At 36.3% G+C, this 24,233-nt stretch overlaps 1 long non-coding RNA gene across 1 annotated transcript; it reads left to right on the forward strand.

The window, feature by feature from the left end:
• Window positions 1-11,429: 11,429 nt before the first annotated feature.
• Window positions 11,430-12,042, forward strand: LOC135948455 (uncharacterized). The gene is made up of 3 exons (XR_010575819.1): window positions 11,430-11,469; window positions 11,702-11,883; window positions 11,937-12,042. It is a non-coding gene; the product is annotated as an uncharacterized LOC135948455 (long non-coding RNA).
• Window positions 12,043-24,233: the final 12,191 nt, after the last annotated feature.

Consider the following 24,233-nt stretch of genomic DNA (forward strand, 5'->3'; position numbering starts at 1 on the left):
CAGCCTTTAAATTTGCAAAAAAATTACAATTATTTTAAGTCACCAAAAATGGATAATTTATAAACAAGGTATTTAAATTGTTAAAAACATTTAAATTGTTCAATCTTGCAGAGTCTGTTTTAAAAAATCCGGGGTGCTTTTAAGAACATTTTAATTATAAAAAATTTTATTTTTCTATTTCAACTGAAAGGGACGGAACCCCCCCCCCCCCCCCAATATTTATAATTTAATTCTGACGTTAACTAGCAAATTCGATATCGTTTCTCATCATAAAAAATTACCTTCATAATTTTACAAACAAAGGGCCAACCTGAGCGCCAAAATTTAAGGCATTTTTTAATTTAAAAAAAGTTAATTTACTTGATTCAATTTTTTTTTATTTCTAGGGCTGTAATGAACATTTTGTATATCCAATTCCAATATTCAGCCTCTTTAGCATCCAACAGTTTTTTTCTTTTGTTATCGACCCTTAAATCACGCGTTTATTGGATCTATCAAATTGATTGAGGAATGAATTATGTTGGAAAAAATATTAAATTAGACATACATGGCATTGACAAAAATGAAATTTAAACAGGGATATTAACAATTTCTAGCTTTTGACTTTTTAGTTAAATCAAAGATCAAACGCAATATTATTAGTTGGTCTCCCAATTATATTTGTACTACCAATTTCATTAGTTGGTCTCCCACGTTTTTTTGGTCCCCAAATTTTATAAATTGGTCTCCTAAATTTTTGTAAGTTTCCCATTTTTTGTGTTTCAACTGCTCAAGTGGTTTATTCGGTTAAAAATGTTTTTTTTTAATTTAATGCGTATGTGGGAAAATATGAAGCTCCTAATTGTAACAACAATTTTGGCACCTCTCTCGCACCTTTTGAAGAAATCCAACTCTATATAATAATATATGTAGGCTAAGTGCATGTTGATTGGCGTGCCTTTTTCTACACTGCGATTTAAGCAAGCAGGCCTCAGGAACGGTTTAATTTTTAATCGTTTTTCCCAACTAGAATATTTATGGTTGGAACAAAAAAACTCACTAAGGTTGCAATCTTCAACAAAGGTTAAAAATTGAGAAATATTTCAATTTAACATTTTTTTTACTTCTCTTTTATAACTGGAAAATAAATTTCGGATCGCATCAGTTTAAATGGTGAAAAACCAATTTAATTTCCCTAAAGCATTTTTTTTTTTTTTTTTTTTTTTTGCTCATTTTATCCCTGTCCGAGGACCGGAGGACCGGGAAGGGCGCGCACTGCACTAGCACGAATGCTGAAACCCGGGTCCCAATAACACCGCGAACGGATAACATGGGCGCACCAGGCCGCACAGGGACCCAGCCCACTCAAGGGCCACTTGCCTCCGCACCGAGGACTGCATTGAAACGCTAGACATTCGTCCCGTGAAGCCAAATCACGCATGCTGGAAAGGTGCAAACCAGCAAGTAGCGAGTCGGCGCCGGTGCGCCTCCCAGCCCGTTGAGCAATTTGAGCAATTCGAGTAACTAAACTAACCACTTTTTGCCATTTCTGACATTGGGTAGCCAGTATTAGATCTCCGAACTGCTCAAATACCTCACATTGCTTTGACACTCCTGAGAGTGCCTTAACAATGCGAGCCAACGGGCTGGTAATTTGTTTTCCAGTAAGTAAAAAAGCGCCATATATGTGAATGAGGGCGGTTCAGGAGCTCGACCGAGGCGCTCTCTGGTGCAGATAATTTTTACTTTGTAATTTTTGCTCACTCTGATCCGGAGGTTTTACGTGCACGTGAAGTGGAGGTGAAGATAGGAGTTTGTATCAAGCGAGAAACCCCGGAAAGGACAGATTTCGCAACTTCAACAAGTGTGAGTGTACATATAGAAAACATTTTGAATTAGGAAATAGTGTGGTAGGCCTTAAATTTGAGCCGGTAAACTTTTTAAACTATTCAAATATCGAAACATTAAGACGGCTTGGATTTTGCATAACTGTTTATTATATTTCACGTGCGTTAATCCGACTAGCGTTTAGCGTTTAGTTAATGAATTTTAAAATAAGATTGAAACGAAAATGTTAAATCCAGCGGTCAGTATCGACCAAACGGACCAGGCCACGTTTTCATTTTATTTTTGTGCATGTTGAAAGCCATGATGGAATGTTTCTTGACAATCTGACGATTTTCAGTGTACAAAGGGCTTTAGTTTAATAATAGGCATGGTTCGTTGTATACACGGGAGGAAGGTCAGGGTTTTGTTAACGATCGAAAAACTGATAAATAACTCTCCTCTCAGAGCGGCACAAGCTTAAGAGCGACATAATAACCATCATACAAATTTTGACCTGCTGCAACAAAAATAGAATTCTAGACCTTAAAGTGGGCATTTTTACAGTAAAAATTAAAAAAATAACCCTTTTTCTTAATTATTCTCTGAAAAATTGGACAGGGTTAGAATTTCCTTACATTGTCATTTGAATTTTCCGAGAGAATTGGATCCAAATATATCCTGATAATTAAGCGGTAAGCATAAAAATGATGTCTCTTTTTCGTAAAATCATTATATAATCATCCTGGACGGTAATTTAGCTCATAATTTGTGAAGAGAAAAAACGTTTAATTTTTTAAAATTGGCAAACTCTGAAATTTCATTGTTGCACATCATAGAGATAAACAGCATTTCTAAACTCAAAAAAAAAATAATTCAATGAACTTGTTGCTACGGTCAACAATCGTCGCGACACTCCTCGGCCTGACCTACCACAACGCGCGCTTGCAGACCAAAGGCGCGGCGCGCGGTAACCCAAGGCGCTGCGCGCGGTAGGCATTTTAAATGGATATCAATTTTTTTACACAGTTACATGGATGCAATTTAAATTAAATTCATACCATCCGCCAATTAGTACATCATGCTGTTTAGCATAATCAAAAATTTTTAGTCCAATCTGCATGAAGTGCTGAACTAATAATTTTTATTAAATTAGAGCCGCAGAAAAGTGTTGTTACCACGTCCGTCGTCATCGCCGCCGTCGCAAATTTGTCTTTACTCATTATCAGTGCGTTGTCTGCAGGCGCATTTTGTGGCAGATCACGAAAACAATGCAAAATGTTATTAATTGTTGTCCTGCATAGCTCTACTTTAAATTGTGCTGATTGTCGACTAGAAAAAATCGAAAAATTCCTCACTTGCTGGAAATATTTTTAAAAATTAAACTTCGCTTTGGGAGCTTTCAATATTTAAATTTTCAAGGAAAGAGACAGTGTACATGAGAAAATAACTTCATATCAGAGAGTAAAATGAATTTGTTTTTTGATAATATCTTTTCTTGCAGTCAAATAATTAATAAATAAAATTTATTTTGCAGATTTTCATTTGGATTTCCGGCCTGCTGCGACATCCCTGCCCAGAATTTAAATTCGAATCATTTTTCAAACCGGCCATTCAATTCACTACTCCGAAATGCGACGGAGGTATCACAGAAGCCCACCGCTTGTGGGCAGTGACTGGGCAGAACCGATTGATTGTGAGGAGCTCTCTCACTGTAAGCTCTCTCACGGTAAGTTCTCTCACGATAAGCTCTCTCACGATCAGCTCTGCGAGATGATATTTGAACTTTGGGAAGAAGTCCTCGAGGAAGTGTCGCCGACAGTTTTCCCTTCGCCATACACTGATATTTGCAAAGTTTGCTTATCTGAAAGGAGAACTTCGAACAGAAGCACCAACCAGTCTTCATTTTGGTACTGTACCTGACTGAACTTAACTTTTGAAATTGTAAAGACTGCCAAGCTATATTTTCCTGCTCCGTTAAGTGCTCAAAATAAATTATTGATTTTTAAAACATAATTTAAAAAATCTCTTGAATTTTATTGTTCTAATCAATCAACATCAATCGCTTTATTTAACACACAGTTTTGTACAACAGATTTTATAATAATAGTAATTTGGGTCAGTCATTTAGCTGGTAATTTTGCAGCTTGAGTTAAACTCACAACTCAGCTCAGGAAATGATAAAAGTCCATGTTCTTAATCACAAAGTTTACAAACACAGTTGTTAGGAAGGGCTTCACAGTGTAAAGTACGACCAGATCACCTGAACCCCATAGCTCGCGATAGGCGCGACTGCAAGGTCAAAAAGCTTTAAGGCCGCGTTGACAGATGACTTTGAGAGGGAGGTCATTTTAGCCGTGGCAAAAATTGCTGCTCTAGCTTTTTTCAAAATATGTTTCGAAAAAGAGCGGCCAGTGGATTGGAGCGTGACTCCCAAATAGTTGAACTCAGAGACAAACTCAATTACCTCATCATTCACCACAAAAGAGTCAGACTTCCCAAGCCTACCACGCCCTCCATTAATTTCTGAGCTTCACGATTTTACATTTTTGAAAATTTAGTTCTAATTTCCTCTCCATTAAATAGTCTATTAGTAAAAGTGTAAAGCGCTTAAGATTCTCCAAATTATTGGAAAGCAAGGCCATGTCATCAGCATAGAGGACGAGTTTAACATTTGGCACCCTTTCTAAAAGTGAGTTTATGTCTGCTAATGAAAAGATAAAGAGAAAAGGAGAAAAGCAACCACCTTGCCGCACACCGTTCGACTGGACAATAGGCTCAGACTTTGAGATTCCGTCTTGGACAACCAGGTAGTTTGAATCAAGCATTTCTGCCAGCAGTTCAAGCTCACTGACCGAAAATTGTCGAGTCTCCACCAGGCTGTCAAAGATGAAACCTCTAGCTATCAACAGAATCAAACGCTTTTTTAATGTCCAGAAAAAGGGCGTACAGCGACTTGTTGTTTCCATATACACTACAACTACAGATTCTATATCTCATCAATCAGGAACTGCATTACTGCACAGCCTGTAAAGTGGACCTCCCTCTCACGAAACCAAATTGGTTTGGCGGAATAAGTTCAATCAGGCGGGTATGTGTAGAGGCGATTGTTCATCAGCCGGTCCAGGAGGCCGTACAACGAGCAGCAAACACTTATACCCCTATAGTTGTTCACGTCCGAAATGCCGCCCTTTCCCTTGTGCAAATAGTTTCAGACTGGACGTTTTCAGGGCTGGGCATCGGTATTAACCGGTATTTTGCGGACCCGGTTTTTTGCGTTTTTTTTTGCTGCTAGTTTCTCCCGCATTTTGAGTGCCCATGAAAAATTACATTTAAAATGTCAAAAAAAAACTGAAAAACATATGAGTCAACAAAAATTAATAATGAAAGTCAAAAGAATTAATAAAGTAAAAAGTATTAATAAAGTAATAAAGGTTAATAATCATAACCAAAAACCCGTTTCCTCTCCATATAGGGGATTTATTCAATACTTTTACCATGAGGTGCAAAAAACCGCACAAAACTGGTAAATACTGCAAAAAAACCACTGCACTGCAAGTTTGGAAATCTCCCCGGGAGATACCCAGCCTTGGACGTTTTCCACGAACTCGGAAACGCGCCCAATTCGAGACAAACATTTTGGAAGGCCGTCATCTCAGCGGGAACAACCAGCCACAAGTGCTTTACCACCTCATTCCGCAACTCATCTGGGCCGGGAGACTTTTCATTTTTCATCAACTGAAGAGCAAATTCCACTTCCGCCTGAATAAAAAGTGAATGAATAATGTCACTCGAATACTGTCTCAGCTTGGTCTTTAAATATGTATAAACTATCACGCTGCCCAAGACACCCTCTATTGTTCTAATGAAATCCTATTTATGCTTTTAAAATTTAATTTTTCCTGCGATAAAATAGAGAAATCAGGACTTTTTAATTATATAGCGCAGCTGGTAACTATTATATCGAATTGTATTGCCCTCATAATGGTTCCAGCCGGTAACCTGAATTTTCCCTCGAGCTGGCACGCTGGCAGTCCTATTCCTACCCACTTTGAAGCAACAAGGCCGCTCTCTTTCTAAAATACCGAGACAAAAATGGTAGGAGAAATCTATGTAATCTGTCTATATGAACTAAAAGTTCATATTTTTAGATCAAGGAAAATTTGTTGTTGCTTGATTGAAAAAGTTTATTTTTACTTTCGATTGAAAGGTATTCCTCGTGTACCAGAGAATTTTATCTCTTCCAGAATATTCCACACGACGTCATTGTGCTTGCAGGAAGAGAAAAACATTTCAGGGGGAAGGGGTGAGAGGATGCCGATGTCCATCTGGTGGATTAAAATGCGCTGGTCAGTAGTTATTGTTTAGAATTTTTTGCTCTCTATGCATGTCTCCAGATAATACCGTGACAAAAGACGCTGAAATACGAAGAAAACCGGAACGCGCGGAGAATCTGACAAAAACGGATTACTAAGGGTTGTGTATTCTAGTCCAAAAATAAGCAAAAAATAGTAAAATATCAATAATGAAACAGTCTAGACATCATTCCTCGGTGCTCTATTGCGAACGGCTATAGAATTAGAAATTTTTATTAATAAGTGCATTTTTAGTCCAACTGGCAATAGCAAAGCACAACAATTAATAAAAAATGGTGTCTCTTTGTTTTAGCAGACGGTAAAATATCATATTTCTTTTAATTTGTTTGCAGTGCACGCTCTGATCTGTCGGCATATATGGGCTTAATTATTTCGCACATGACCTCGACGTTTCATCCTTCTTCAAAAATGCTGGGAGTATTAATGGATGTTATATTTGTGTAAGTAATTTATATTTAGCCTAGTAATTCATTTGTTGGTGATATTCAGTTCTAATTTTTATTTATTTTCCAGATTCTACTCTATTTTTGACGTCTTGAACAGGTTTTTCCCTCCCTTAGTATTCGTGGAATTAGTTTGCCTCCTAGTCTGCTTCATCTATCGCACCGTATATTAGAAAATGTTCTCACCGGCGTGTACAATGAATCTTCATATCAATCCTTTTCACTCTTCATCTGTATATATCAATTTTTAAATCTTGTCAATAATCATCATCGTGGCCAATTATCTGCTTTCACAGATGATGTCTGATGTCGCATTTAGTTTAAAAAAAATTACTTTCAAATGCAACCACAATTCCACTGTAAATTTCTTGTAGACGCAGGTGTTTGAAGGTTCTGGGATTTTAAAATAAAACGTCAATAGAATAACTATTTGATCTCGTGAAACAGAAATATACAGATTTGGAAATAATAAATTGAAGAAATCCATTGAGACCAAATAATTTATTTGAATTTTTTAATTACTCCTTGTTCCCTTAGCCATACAAAAATATGAAGTCGTGTTCCCCAAACCAAAAAGCATACTAATATTTTCATCAGCGGGATAAAATAGAACCTTCAGATGTTCAGATGCCGCAGGACAGGATAGTGGAAAATGATGATGAAAGCCGCAGAAATTTTGGATTTTACATTTAATAACGTATTCTGCCGGACTGGTAAAGTAGATCGCACGTGCCGCAGAGATATTAAGTCATCACTTCTTTTTCGGCGGCCGCTCTTCTCTCATCATCGCGGTTTATACTCATCAACTTTCGGCGACAGGAAGCAGTGACACCTGTTTAATCCGTGATGTTTGTTCCTTGCATTGGCCTTATATGACTGCTATTTTCAAATATCTTTTATTATTGCTCATAAGGGTAAAAAGAGTCTGGGATAAATATGAGATCTGGTCAGCTAATTTAATTAAAATATATTATAATGTGCATTCCGACCAAAGCTGTTGCGCCGAAAGCAAGAAAAATACGTCGCACTCAGATTTGAGTCTTTTTAAACCAGGTTTTAAAGTATACAAAGGTTTTTGATTTTAACAAGAGGGCATGAGCCAAATGGAAAAACAACAAATAATACTTCTTATTTAGCAAAGCTTTTAATTTAATTTAGTGAAAAATACTGGACAAAAATGACGGCGAATTCGCCCTTATTTTTGAGTGTCCTCGGTTGTGCTTTTGCGTTTGATATTCTATACAACCTGCCCAATCAAAATATACACGCAAATTAGTATAAGCTTAAATAATTTGGCCTTTTAAACCCATACTTAAATAAATATATAATGCTAAGAACCGAATGTTTTGAAGCTAAAGCGATTTTGTAAAGTTTCAGCCAAAATTTCAGCAGAGGAAGCTAGAAGAAATGTGGCAGATCTTAAAGATCACCCCGCAAATCCCGTTCATTCCAATGGGATGGCGAAGACGTGGACTTTGACAAATTATGGGCGTCTCTTCCATTTCTGATTAGCTCCAAAACATACACAAAATTTAACTTGTCAAATCTGCTAAGCGTTACGAGCAGGAAGTCTATGATCATCTCCAACTCTCGATTCCAAGAGGTAAAAAGAAAAATAGATTTTTCATTAAATGGTTAAAATTTTACTTTCCCTATTTTGTCAGTTGTTCATAGGAACGAATACTCCAAATCTGGAGGAAATTATACTCGAGGACGATATTTCCCGAAATTCTCCTTGGAAATAGAAATAGGTGCATTTGACTCGATCTCTAAACTCAAGAATTTAGCCATCCTTGTGATTGAAAGAGTTCGGGTGCCTTTATCCGGAATTTCGCTCATCATGCGTAATTGCAGAAAAAAGAAGATACATGCAAATGACGTTGAAACAGACATCGAGCCGTCCCGCTGCTGCACCTCCAGCAATTCCTATGAGTTCGTCATCACCGATGAAAGAGATAGAGAGTCTTCCAGCAGGAAACTGAGCCTGAAGATTGACACGATATCACAAAATTGTACATGCCGATGTTATTGCGTATGACGAAGTTGAAAAAAAGTAACAAATTTCAATAACCTGGGTACACATTCATTTTTTTAAAAATCAATACGAGAAAATACTTATTAATAAAAATTAAATAACAAATTATTATTTATTATCTTGACTTTAGTTCAATAAAAAATACAATAAGATTTCTGTGACTATTTGCATGGGTGATGAATGGTTGAAAATATAATATTTTCTCCCACTGTCTTATGGAAAACTCCTAATTACACTTAAATATGTAGTTTTATTTATGCATTTTTACCGTATGTCAAAAGTCAAAAGAGATAAACACTGCTAACGCCCTCACTCGCTTTAGTTCAAAAATTGAAGTGTGCGTATTTAAAAAATCAGCGGAAATAAGAATAAATAATTATCAAGGGCGTTAAACTTCTAAGAGTATGATGATCAGTAAGCGGATCTCTTCTGCATATAAAAACATGGCATGTGAGTAAGCAATATTTCACCTCACTTTACAATCAGCATTTAAAACTTTCTTACGAAATGAAATATAATACAGATGGTCAAGGATTAAGTTCTTTAGTTTGGGCTTTTCTTTTGTTACCCAAAACATCACTTGAGCAATTAAAAATATTCTTACACTAAGTGCGTTAAGCAATCCTGTATTGGCACAATAAGGGATTCACAGGAGAGGCCAAAACGTTCTCAATCTTTTGTCACAGAGACCCGACGAGGGATGTTTTGAGTGCCACAACAGGCATTCTGCGCCTTCATGCGTGTGCAATAGAAGAGGAATAGCATTTTATTCTCACATGCAGTCGCTCTACAATTGCCCGTCATGTCAATTAAAGAACTCGACGCCCTTTTGGATAGGTGGTTCCAGCAAATCCCGTGAGTTGAATTTAATTCCAAAATTACCCACTGAATTAATGCAATCATATCATTGAAGCTATTTGCAGGAAGTGTGCACAGTTATAATCCTCTCCATGATGGCTGTTACATTCGTTTTGATTGCGTATGGTCTCCTTGGCCTCGCGCTGCGCATGTGATTTTTTACGGTCTCTTGGCCCCATAAACACACACTGAAAATGGGCAATAATGGCTATCGATTTACGCTCTGGCGGCTGATACGTGAGTGAGTTAACGTTTTTTCTCACTTCATCTGCTCAAAATTAATTTATTTCCAAATTTTTGAACAATATAATTATTCTTTTTGCAGAATTAATTTCACCAGCGAAGATCGTCTAAATTATGCCGCAGCTACAAAAGATTTTATTTTTTGGCCAAAATCCTGATGCTCTCGTCAGGACACCTTAACAATTCTGTCCTCACGGCCGTAATGACTTTGTATATACATTTTTTCCGCCGTGTTCTTACGCGGCTAAATTTCTTACACATTTCTTCTGTAGCAGATTTTACATGTTGTTTTAAACACTTTTGACGATAGGCGATGTAAATAAGAAAAAGTATAGACCCTTCAAAAGCTCTTTTGTTTTATTTTATATAAATTAATATTTATGCAACAAGGATGGCCTAAAAAATTTTTCATTGACATTTCAGAGTTTTTAGCCATTATCCGCTGAAAGATTGAATGCTACAGCAAAGAAACATTGAATTCCAATAAATTGGAATTTTTTAAATTTATTAAATAAAATTTAGTTTTTAACCACTCTGCAGACTATAAAAGATTGTGTCCATCTAATTCCGCCCAATTTTTTTTCTGGAATTTTTTCGTTTAGAAATATGACATAAAATTCTAATAATTTTCTTACTCGGAGAATTTACCCAGGGGAATTCGTTTAGCGTTCAAAATTGCTTATTTACCCTGAAGAATTAAACTGGCGTTTTTTTACTCCGAATTTCTTTAAAATCAGACTAAAATCCTGATGCTGTCAGGATATCGGAGCAGTGATGGGTTTTGATAATAAAGGTTTCTACTACAATTTTCATTCAACCAAACAAAGATTTTTTATCAATTTTTCCTCTGTGTATTTTTGACGCCTTATTTCTAACACAATTTAAGCTTTTCATAACAAAATTCCGTGATTTATGTAATATACTCTTTTAGTTATTTTTAGTTGAATTAAGATATGTGAGAAAATCTGAAATTCTCCCACAGAATGTGATGAGCGATGAGTGTCATTTATTTCATGCCGCCAACGGAGAAGCAGTATCCCAGCCTCAATGTTTTTCGTCGTGCGGTAGGTCAGTGAAGGCCACCCAGCAAGAATAACAAAAACATTCCTCGCGCACATACAAAAATCCGATTTCCTTCAGAAAAAAAGATACACACACCGATATTTTTATTTGGATTCAGGCCATTCATTTCAGTTATCAAAAGATCTCAATTTTGAATTATGCTTTATTTGGACAATTTTTAATTTTCATAAAACAATTTAAATGGCTAATTAAAAATAGTTTTTCGCTGTTATAAGAAAATACTTTTCCAAATTTAAATTAAAACTACCATGGTCATTGAACTAAATAATCATTTTAAAACGATTTTCATTATTTTTACAAGCTGAGTTGGTCTTGCTCATAATAAATGCCAAATTTGGATGGCGAGAACATCAAGATTGCCTAATTTTCATTCAATTTGATCAAGGAAAACTAAATCGTCATGCCAGCTGAAGAGCCAGAAAGCCTTATGAGTGTTTGTATTTCAAAAAGAAAACTGAGTCATTTTATTTTACCCACTCCCACCAAACTTTTCCGTCAGATTTTTAGGTTTCTACTGATTTCTTCAGTTGGTTTCAGTAACTTGAAGCTATCTGCCGTTGTTAATTTAGTTTAGAATCTAGTTAAACTATCAAGAAGCCAAATGTGCAATTCGCAAAGACAAAGTTTTGTGAGTAAATGGTTTATTTTTATATGTAAAAGTTAATTTTGCATTGGATTATTTTTTTATTGTAATAATAATTTGTAATAATTTTTAGCAATTTGTTTTTAAACTCTATAAATCCAAAAGATCACGCTTATTAAAGTTATTTTAGGGGTTGGAAATACTTATATATTTTTCATATGTTCAAACCCTATAATGGCAAAAATTCTAACAAATTCCTCTCATGTAAATATTCCAGCCAACATTCTTTGAGCGATTCGAATTGCCTTCCTGAGCATAAAAAGCGTTGCATTACAGCCGGCGGCTGTCATTAGATTTTTATTCGAAAAAGCAACCACTGCTCATTGAAAAAATGATTCGTCGCTTTGGATACGAGCGGATGCCCTTGGACAACGAATTCATGGAGTACATGTTGAAACAGTAAGTAAATCTTTAATTTAATTCAATTTTTTACTGCTTAACTATCGTTTTAGTTTCTCCTTGCTGGGGTTCATCATTTTTGTCATCGGAGGAATTTTCTATCTGATTTTGCTCGGCTTGAGATTCATCAGCAACCTGTGGAAGGAGTGGTTGGACTGAAGCAGAGAACCGCAGTGCCACACTCAGTTCTGAATATGTTTTGTGAGTAGATATTTTTATTCAAGCAGTGTCCCATTACATGAAATTGAATTATTAAAAAGCCTTAATGGTTAGACCAGGTAAATTATTACTATTTGGAATTTCTAAAGGAGAGAATTCGAGGTATATATGTTACTCTTATGATTTATTTTCCTTTTTCAGAAGCTACTTGGCCTACCAATTCTAAATATCTCTGGGCAAAGATTTCTCTGCTTCTTTGGCTATATAGACGTTCCCCGCCCTTTCATCAAAAATAGTAGATCACCCCGGGATTGACTGAGGAAGCTTCAGAAGAATTAGACTGGTGGCTTTTTTTCTCTAAAATGTCGAAGTTTTGACACAAAACTAACTAAGAAATTGCGTTTGTTTTTGGAGGTTTTAATTTTACGATCTGGGTCACCAAACGCAATGTATTTTACACACTTTTTTCCCACCGTGTTTTGATCAATTTTACATATTAGTCTCAATCAGGATTTCACACGCAGTTTAAATGCTTTTCAACGAGGTTGCAAATAAACAAAATTCAGTGAAGCGGTAAAAATCCCTTTAATTTAGTATAAACCATTGCTAATCTTAAAATTTGTGCTAATGCCGGAATAATAATTGTATAATCATCTTGATTTAATTCTGTCATAAAATCATAACACATTTCCGCGGCCTGAAATTCATTTTAAATCAAATACTTGGCTGTGTTAGAGCTCCTAAAGAATTTATGCATCAAGGAAATAATACCTGGGCTGTTTTGTTTCAAATTGAATATAAATTGTTAAAATTATCTGTTTTTATGTCTGACTCTTTTAGTATTTTTTCAAATTTCGAATTTAATTTGATTTTAACCTAGTGAAGAAACTAAAAGTGGAGGTGAGACACTTTTGGACCAGCAAAATAGTCCTCAACAAAAAATGCCATTTTTAAATTTTCAGAGTCACATACAGAATGGTAGGAAAGGAGCTGTACATTGAGGAATTTCTGCAGAGAAAAATTTATGGAATTTTTCTCCCAAATCAAAAGAAAATGAAGAAATTCTAAAAGGATTTTACTCATATAGTTATGTAGATAAAAGACGCATACTATTTAGCATTCCCTGTTGGAAGATAAAATGTTAGGGTAGGTTTACCCTGACGGAAGATATCGATCAATATTACTGTAACCAATAATTGAATTTATCGATTTGGTGGCGTCCATTAGAGATCAGTTAGTAGTCGAGGAGAAACCAAGTAAGAGACGAGATTCGCAAAGACGGACCAGGGGCGCAAGCAGTTGGCCCTCTCGCAACCCTGAGCAGCCGACGTGTGGCAGACCATCATCCGATACACTAAAGTAAGGTAAAATCAATATGTTTCCCCGCTCGCACCCCTTGCCAAAAATGAACCACACTAAAAACTAAAAAAAAGGTATAAAACACTATATTTAACGAGTCCTATATGTAGCCGAACGAATATAATTAAACTATATATATATATATATATATATATATATATATATATATATATATATATATATATATATATATATATATACACATATATTCAGAGTCGCGCGGACTAGCGGAGTGTAGCGGACCGACGCGCAGATCCACGTCCCTATCTTTTCCTATGTTATATGAGATTTCGTTTGAGGCTCTATGTCAAAATTACTGAAGCCATCCGCGTCTCAATTAGTGTCAAACGAAAGCGCACGAGTTGATCCACAACATAATCAAAACCATGACCGCGTGAAATAAAACAAACTAGAAATCCCCCTTTTTGTCTGGGAAGAAAGCTTAAGCTGGAGCAGGCGACAGTAGAGACATCTGCGCATTCCTAATTCCTAGTGATAACATTGATCAGCGAAGCACACGCAGTTCAAGAAATCACGTGATCTCATTGGCCAAGAACAGGCACGCGCTTTACTGCGCGATGCACTGCTTGGAAGGAATATGGAAGGGTAAAACAATAAAATGTGCACTTTTTTGGCCAATGAGAAAGGGTCATGTGTCACGTGACTGCACGAACTGCGTGTGCTTCACTGCTCTTTCCGGGTATGAGCAGATGTCTCTATTATCGCTTGTTCTCCAGCTGTAACTTTCTTCCCAGACAAAAAGGGGCACTTTCCGAACGCGAATTTCTCGTTTGTTTTATTTTCCGCGGTCATTGTTTCGACTTATGTTGTAGTTCCACTCGTGCGCTTTCGTTTGACCCCAATCGAAATGCGGAAAGCTTCAGTAATTTTGACACAGAGCCGCTAACGAAAACTCATTTAAGATAAGCAAGGGACGTGGATATGCGCAGCGTGAACGCGCGTCGGTACGCTAGTCCACGCGACTCTGAATACAAGAACTCTATAATTACACGCGCCCCCCTACCGAGGCGGCAATTTAACGTGGAGCCACGTTTTACCCTGACATTTAAATATTTTGTTTCAGCTGAATTTCAGGGGTGTTTTTTTATCGCATTCAGTCGTTGAAATCACTTTCAAAAACTGCTCATCATAATCATGTACGCCCAGGATTTCCATTGCTGTGTGAATCGTTGTATCCCAGATAGGTTTGACCAAATTTCAATTAAAAACTTGGCCATTTCAATAAAAAAATTTTGCTTCAGCCTCGTGATGACGTTTCTCTGCGTCTTCATCGGAGTCTTGCTCCTTGCAGGCGCAATGATATGCGTTTGGCGATTCGCCTACCTTTAATTCCAGGCGTTTAGGGGTGAAAATTGTTGATCCCCTCAGACTGGATTCATGTTTTGTAAGTAAATGTTTTAAGAATTACTCCTTGAAAGAAAAAAATCTCTCCCTTGGAGTTCAAAGGCATTCCTAAAGGCATTCAAAGTAAATCAGCAACAGAAAGCCAACAGAGGAATTTTATAGAGTTACACTTCTCACCTGCTTATGACGAGGTTTCCAATAAACAAAATGCTGTAGATATAGAAAACACTCCATTTTTGTTTTATTTTTTTAAACATGCAACAAAAACAGCTTGGGTCTAAGATTTTAATTTTTTTGAATATAATATGCTATTTGAGTTTATCTTAACTCAAGGATCTCTTTTAATGTATAAAATTTATTTTTATGTTAGAGAAAAATGTGGCAAATGATATTATAGTTAATTTCTTGTTTTGCGTATTGCGTTGCATTGCATTACTTCGAGAATTGCATTAATATATTTCTCTTGAAAATATACATTTACACAACAACAATAGAGATAGAAATTACTTTCCGAATGATTTAGTTCAATTTTTATTTTTACAGTTTATTCATAAATGACAAGAGATAGGGCACCTAAAGAGTAAAAAATTGTATTTCAAATCGACATCTCTAGAGGTCTAATCAAATTAAATAATTTAAAAAAATAAATACACTAATTAGGTGGTTAAACTATTTCACATTTTGTTGAGTGTTCATTTCAGCCTTTTAAGTCAACACTCTGTTGCCTTATACGAAATCTCTATGAGCCAACAGCTTCTGAGAGTGCATTCGGAAATAATAAATTTTCTATATTATACATAATATCCCTCTGCTGCTTGAGCAAGGAACAAGCAGGCATTCCAACGCAGAGCTCAACATGCAGCACAATACAGACGATGGCTTATTTGGAGAAACCTCTATTACACGTTTTCACCCCATTTGTAAGCCTTTTGAGAAGATATATAATTTTGACTCGAATACAGAATTTGTGCATTTTAGGTCAGTACATATCTCTTTTAATTCTCATCATGTTCGGCATTTTAATCGGCAACGAGGCGATTCTCGGAATAACCACGCTTTGGAGTTTGCTGGTAGCAATGTGTCAGGGAATTAACTATGAATACATAACCCCTGACGTTTACGAGTGACAACACTTGGACCAATATTTTGCGGGATCAAGTAAGACCAGAAGAAAATTATTATCATATTTATATAAAGCTAAAAAATTCTTTAGATTTAAATAAACGCTCAATGCGCCAAAATAAATTTTTTTTCGAAGCTTTTAGTACTTTAGTATTAATTTTGTGACTGATATTGAACTGCTTTTGAAATTATTTCTGAGTGCAACAAGAGTATTATAACTCTTTCAATTAATTCCTGTATCGTCATTTTCTTTTCTGCAATTTTTCTTATCAAAAAAAGAAGGCTACTGCAATAGTTTTCAATTTGCTCTGTACGTGTACAATCGGTGGCACAAAACAGACCCCAAAAAGGGGGTGGCAAGTAGGGAATTTTCAGGTGGGTGCATGGACATATGTAATGACCTAAAGCAACAAAAGACCGGCCGCGCGGGTTCGTTCATCCCCACAGCAGGAAAAACACCACGCTGTACAAAAGAATATTTTTGTTATTTGTCGTTGCTGCCGCTGAATTGGATTTTTACTAACCGCGTTGAAACGATATAGAGGTTAAATAAAGCCGAAAATTATTATATCTACAAATTTAATAAAATGATCCCAACTTTGGATCGGACTGCCTAACTAATTTTTCAAATAAAATTGTATTTTTTTCTTGTAATTTATAATGTGACTTATTTTTAAGAAATAAATTGCTTTGATTTTAATTAAAAAGCGGAGAGGAATGTACAGCAAGAAAAACGGGGTGGCAGTACTTGTTCCGACATTATTACACTTTTAAATGGGATTTTTTAAATCTTTATTGGATTGGTAAACTGAGTTTGTAATGCATCTCAGCGCTTTGTATTCGGCCAGTGCATTGTGCGAGGGTTGAATGCACAGAGGGAGGGAAGGCACAAGAGGCTGCGTTGAAAATTAAGGCCATTTTCTCTGGCTCTCAATATTTTTGTCAGTGTCACGATAGACCAGCAAAATATACAGCAAACACTGCTCCTGCTGCACTCAATACTCCCTCGACGCCGACTTACAACCAACGTGGTAGGTTTCTGTCGCAATTTATTTTATTTTTCTCCTCGTCTCTCTGCCCACGACAAAAACCGGAAATTGTAGTCGGTAGGCTTATTTTCCCTTAGCCTCCAACCGTAGAAAATTTTGAAATAAAACTGTCTGCCACTCTCAAAATCATCCAAGTTTATCTAAACTGCCGTGCAACGGTGAAAACATTTGTTTTTTTGAATTGAAATAGTTTTTCAAGCGCAACATTTTCCCTAATCTGTTTATCACTCTAGTTTTAAGCGTGCTTGTTATAATTGGTTTCATTGCTGTTCTCTCAATCATATTGCGAGTAGTAATTATTTTTTGACAGGTAAAGCCCGTTGGCTTGTATTGTTGAGGCATTCTCAGGTGATTCAAAGCAATGGGAGATATTTGAGCAATTTGAGGATCTAATACTGGCTGCCGAATGTCAGAGATGGCAAAAAGTTGTTAGTTTAGCGACTCAAAATGCTCAAATAGCTGAACGGGCTGGGAGGCGCACCGGCGCCTTCTTGCTACTTGCTGGTTTGCGCACATTTTCAGCGGCTTAAAGGAAAATTTTCTGGTGTTTCAATATAAAACCTCAGTGCGGGGAGATGGAAAGATGGCCACATTGGGCCTGAGCTCCTATGTAAGGACTCTCCTTACTCCAATGCGACTCGGCGGTGTCATTAAACTGGGACCCGGTGAGCTCATAGCCATCAATTAATTAAGTGCTTTTTTAGCGAATCAAGGCTACACAAAAATTTATGAAAAAATTAATTATAAGCTGTTCACTATATATCTATAGATCTATAAAATTTTCTAAAAAGTAAATATTGATGGCCAATTTATTCAAAATTTTCTGCAGTAAAGCAGTAAAACGCCCGCTTAAAATAAAAAAATGAGATGGGAGCACGAGCAAATGCACGACCGACCTACAGCAACGAAAGGTCGACAGCGTGCAGGCATCCCCAGCAACGCTCTGCCCGCACCTCGAAAATGCTTCTTTTTGTTATTTTCGTTCGCTTTCACTTAACTGTATTTTCTGAGCACCCTCTGACTCCAGAGAAACTAGAGTCCTTATACAGAGAGTCTTGTGGTTTGCAATTAGCGGACTGTCGCGCGTAGATTGACGTCCCTTCCTTTTCCAATTTTAAACAAGTTTTTGTTAGCGGCTAATCTGTGTCAAAATTGCTGAAGCCATACGCGTCTCAATTGATGTCAAAATAAAGCGCATCAACATTTTGCAAGTGTTATTAAAAGTATTCAATGAATTTTATAGGAAATGGCTTCCTTGCATGTGAAATGGCCAGCCCTTCTTGAATTGATGAAGAGAAGGACTGAAGTCAAGAGCTTGAAAAGGCGTCTGATCAAATATATCGCGGAACACGTCGGAGATTACATTCATGGAAATGAGATCTTAGAAAATTTGCGTAGGTATCAAATTTTTACATGCAACACTTGAATACAAATTTTATTAATTTATAAATTCAACTTTTCAATTAATTTACTAGTTTTTACGGCATTTTTAAAATTTGCTATTTTGGTACACAGATTCGTAGAAAAAAACAATCAGCTCAGCAAAAAAAAAACAATAGAAGAAAAATATTCAAATAGTAAAAAATTTATTTGTCTTTTCCGCCACGATTAGCCGATTTGTACTTTGGCTTTAAATGTATAAAATAACATTTTAAATTGATGTGCCAGAACCTGAAAATTTGTGTTGTCATCAGTTGGCTTCTCTTTTTTTAAATTAAGAATTAAATGGAATTAAATTTTGTGCCTATATCCTATATTAATTTCTAGCTCTTTCCCTTCGTGAGATGGTTCTGCTTCAGCTGATGCAACGGAGGTGCAAAAATATTCTCGGCCAAAGGCAAGACAACTTAGAAAGCGTAGATAGCATGATCCATGCCTACTCCCAGTTGGTCAGCAAGATAACTAAAAAAATCGAGTTGGGAGGATTCATTTCTTTGTACCTAAAGAATGATATCGTCCAAAATATCACGAAGGTAATTTATTTTCTGTTAAATATTTTCAAAGAGGTAAAATCGATATTTTTGAGCAGGTTCTGGAGGTGATATCGCAGAAAGCCACCAATTTGGAGCATCTGGATCTTATTTATGAAAATTGTGAAACGCTTTTCATACAAAGTCCGTGCTTGGAGAAGAATTCCATAGACGAGATTTTAAGAATGGAAAACCTGAAGATTATTCACTTTTCTCAGGTTAAATACATTCATGTGAAGCTTGTGTGCAAAAAATTAAAAAAATTGCATCACGTAAGATGCTTCCAACTTGAATTCACTAAGGAAGAAGAAGAAGACCTAGAAGTTGACATCGAGGATTTTAAATCAAGCTTTTCTGGACTTAAAGTGTTTTTGTTTAATGCAAGACTTGACTCGCTTGAGGAGAAGTTGTTAAAACTATGCATCCAACACTTGCCTAAATTAGAAGTTGTGAAAAATTTCGCTGACGCTATAAAAGGCTGTTTTTATCAACCAGAATTGACGGTCCCAGGAGAGTCGTCTGCGTTGCGTCATCTGTACGCAGCTCCAACAAAATTTGACCTACCTGCAGCATTTCCAAACGTGGCCCATTTAAAAGTAAGTAATTGACAATAATTTGAGCATGTCATAAAGACTTGGGTTCAGTTGATACTCGAAAAACGAGGAAGTTAATGATTTCAAATATTGTTTGCAATAATGCTGACCAATTGGAACTAAATCAGCTCATAATGATTAAAAGTATAATATTAAAATCATAGCCAAATTAAAAAAGATTGTCTAAAAATATAAAATTAACTCTTATTCAAACTGAAAGCATGAATAATCATGAGTGAACATAACAATGAAATCTAATCAAATATTCATGTTACAGGCAAAATGTACCAAGTTTGAACCAAAAGGCGAACGCAACTCGATTCTAAGGTTCGCACGCATCGAGAGTTTGGTGCTGTGTATTCATCCGTTTGCTTCTACCCTCAACCCATTTTTAGAAGCGTATGGAGCCAACCTCCAAACACTCATCATCGAGTCAACAGATTGTCTCAGCTTTACGTTCAAAAGAATTGTCGATGCTTGCCCAATGCTACAGGAGCTGGAGTTGAGACGTGTGCTGCTTTCGGACGACAAGATGCCAATAGAGTCTTTTGCGCAGCTGCGAGAACTTCGCTGGTCTCCGGGGTAAAATTTTAAAGTATAATATTGCTCAGTATATAGGGAATATCTTTTTAAAAAAAAACTCCGCATGATTTCAATTGTCAAATTAAAATAACTCCAAGCGCAGAGTAAATATTTAAAAATAGGATTTCTTTAACGAAATCTATTTGTTATCATTTTTAATTTATTTTTTCATTTCCAAAATATTCACACATATCAAGTTACATTGTCAAATCAGTACCAATAACAAGGGAAGTGAGCCCGAGCGCATTTGTTTTCGTGTGCGCTTGCCTAATATCATGTTAATTTTTTCATGGAGCGGCCGCAAGTAATTAAGCTAGTTTTTAGGATTTTTGGCATGCTCTTGGCTGCTCTAAAGAGTGCGCAGGGGCTTGTTTATCGTGCGCTTGATTAGTTTACACCAGCGGAGGCCAGATTCGTGCGACGCGCAGATATGGCGTCCGGTGGAGTATATGGGGCGAAAAAACGGTCACGTGAAAATGCGCGAAAATAACCCAGTTTTCGTCAAAATTGTGACAAAATTTGCACTACTTATACTAATTGTGTCTTTTGGATCGTAAAAACAAACTCTTGACACTCGCACGGCAATCCAAAGAGAGGTTTTTGCTTCCCACATTCAGACGACATCTTGGATCTGCTCAGTGGGAACCACTTTTATCGCACATCTAGTCCCCGCTGGTTTACACTATGAATTATCATACACTTATTTAAAAAAATAGTTTACTATATTGCAGAATTAAAAATAAATGCGCATGACCGATTTCATCTAATTAATCGATTTAAAAATCAACGTTCCACCTGTAAAAAACTAACCCATGGAAAACTATCAGAAAATAATAATTATGACCTGTTTTAATTTATTAAAATAAAAAATGCTTGTACCGGTTGTTGCAGGTATAATTATGTCGACAAATTTGAGGTGACCAACATCCTGGCGGCACCAAATCTGGAGAAACTGCATCTCTTTTGTTACTATGAAGACATTGGTATTGATGATCTACGGAAGCTAACGTCGTTGGTCGCCGATAATAAGATTTTGTGCAAACTGACCAGTTTTAGTTTGCGGCTCAGCAGATATATCAATAATTCTGCAATCAACTACGAATTGCTGCGGGCTCTAAGGGACTTTTTCGTGGTTACAGCTGTTTATCTTCCCTATTTGGTTCATTTTAAACTGGGGCTGTACTGTCAGGGTCATATACCTGGATTACCACTATACTTACAAAGTGATCAGCCAAATGATCTTTGCCAAATTGGTGAAAAATTTAAGGAGTGGATTGGAGATGACAGCATCGCCGAAATCATCCGTGCAATAAATGTAAGAAATCAAATGTAGTTTTTTGAACGTATATTATTGAATAAAATTTCAGGTTCCATTGATCTATTAGATGCGTATATTTATCTAATTTCATAGCCTCTCACAGAAGAATCAAAATGAAAAAAGCATAAGTTTGAAATTTGAATTAAAATTTTCAACAGAAATGCGGAATTAATTGATTATTCCTGCTCTATAATTTTTTTTTATGTAAATTTGAACAAATGAGAATGAAGTCAAATATTTTGTAAAATAATAATGTTCCTTTCTTACATAATATTAAATATGTTTTTTAGTTAAAAAGTTACCCTAGATTAAATAAAAAAATAAGATACTTGAAATAGTATATATAAATAAATGGTGCTCATTTATTTTACTTTTTTAATAATCGTTCCTCCATTATCGACAACGTCATTTAGGATGTGAAAAGCAAATACATAGATATTTCCAACTAGAAGTTGCTCTGCTGCATGTGTTCAAGTCACCTCAAAGAAGTCTGCTTTTTTACTAAGAATATATATTTTTATAGATTTTTTTAATTTGTCATTTAAATTAAAATTACCGACCACCTAATTGAAAGACAAATAATTACGGTGGCCTAAAATATTTGTAAAAGCGTAATTCTTTAGCTTATGTTAACATTTATTCAAAAATTTTGCTTCAATCAAATATCTTATTATTTCCATCAATTAATTGACCAATGACTTAGTGCTCAAAGCCATCAATAGAAGGCGCAACCATAGACTTTCTTAAAATTTTTTGTTTTAAGCGGTTTTAAGGCATTTCCGCTGCGATTTCAGTCTCAATCTAGCTATTTTGCACTTTTCAATTAATTTGCTTTTTTGACGTGCTGGAAACCAAAATCGGTTCAGCCATTCGCCGTAGAAACGTTGGAAATTTTTTGTTCATAAAATAGTTTGTTTTTCACGATTCTACGGCGATTGGCTGAACCGATTTTGGTTTTCAGCACGTCAAAAGAAAGCACATTTAATTAAGAATGCACGGTAGCTAGATTGAGTCTGAAATCACAGCAGAAGTGCCTTAAAACTAAATTTTTAAGAAATTCTATGGTTGCGCAAACTGTTGGCGGCTTTGAACACTTAGGGTTTATGCAACTGGTCAATTGTAGAAAAAATGGTTTCTCTCCTAATTCGAAAATAAAAAAATACCACAAAATAAATGCTTGCACAAGAAATGATGACATTGCTCTCTACGCAGGAAAGGCTGCCGGTCGATTTATTCAATATGCTTTGTACAGTCACTGGCACAAAACAGACCCCAATAAATTTGTAGCAAGTTGGAAACTCTGAGGTGGGCGCATAGACAATAGTGCAGGTGCACTGAAGTAAGCAAAGACCGACCAGGGTGCATTCTTCCCCACAGCAAGGCAGCCCGAGCAACGCTTTGTGCTTTGTATTCGGCCAAGCAAATGCGGGGTTTGGGTTGAAAAGAGAAGGGAGGGGGCAGATTTTAGGCATTATTTCCTCCCACGCTCTCAACATTCCCGCCATCGTCAGTCTCACGGTAGACGAGCATCAGGAATCACCAATACCCGCTGCTTAATATCACCCGCCGCGCGACTCCCTCAACGCCAACTTACAACAACGGTAGGTTTTTATCTGAGTTTATTTGATATTTTCCCTTCATTTCATTGCCCACGACTCAAGCTGTGAATTTTAGAAGATTGGCTAATTTCCCCGAGCTTTCAATCATAGTAGAGATTTGGAATTACACAACTTTGTTTGTTTGAGCACATTGTCTTGAACTTGTTTAAATTTGAGAAGGAATTCATTTGGGCACAACTTATTCCCTCATCTTTTTATCACTCCGATTTTATGCGTGCTTGTTCAGTTTTCTTTGTTGCTGCTCTATGAAACTTATATTTCGTGCAGTAATTATTTTTGGACAAGTTCAATTATATCTGTCCTGTTTCGAATCAAGAGGTAAAACCAAGGTCACTTTTGATTCTAGATGGTTCCTTTTCTAAAAGATTATAAAAAGAAAGTGCTGCTCACTAGGCATTTAAAAAATTCGAAAAAAAAAATCATTTTGCTTGCAAATTTCTTTAATTTTTTCTTCATGAAAGCAGTATTGGACATAAGATTATTAAAATTTCATTTTCATGCGTGATCCGTTGAAGTTTAAAAGATGATATCGTTGATTTTAGTTGGAAAAAATTAAGAATTGACTGTGCTGGTAATTATTTTAGTAATAGTTACATCCCAAGTATCCACGCAGATATTTCATGAATTTGTGCACGCAGAGAGTTTGGAGCATGATAAAAACGAGTCATTCTACTAATTTAAGTATGATATCAAACACATTTCACCTCAACAATGCGCAATTTGAACTATCTCTGATATTTTTTACCTCTCTCACACATTGTCATTATGGAATTTCCGGCCTTTGAGAGTAATTTCCAAGGCTGCAGTTGAAATAAAAACATTTAGAGTATTTGAAGTGTATCTGTTGTACAACGTTCTGGCCTGCTACGGACCTTAGGGGCGCCATGACAAGGCGCCCAGGCTGACAAATAGCACCGTAACCAACCACCGTATTATGTATGAATTATTGGCACTTTATTTTTCTCTAAACGACAAGCGAGCACTGTTTAAATTTAACGTTGCTTTCGCGCACTGAGCGCACGATCTCTTGGAGCCAATCGCTGACTGACGCATAAAGCGGCCGCCAAATGCACCCTCTCCCCGAGTTATCGAGGAGGCTGCATTTGGCCTGTTTCACAGAAGGTTTTCCGACCTCTTTCGAGCAGCAACCCCTGTGCGCCAGCCAGTCCGTCAGCATTTTTTGGAGCGAAGTACTCCGCCTCAGGGTTATTTTT

The sequence above is a fragment of the Cloeon dipterum genome, chromosome 1 (assembly GCF_949628265.1).
Source record: "Cloeon dipterum chromosome 1, ieCloDipt1.1, whole genome shotgun sequence".
In the NCBI taxonomy this organism is placed as follows: Eukaryota; Metazoa; Arthropoda; class Insecta; order Ephemeroptera; family Baetidae; genus Cloeon; species Cloeon dipterum.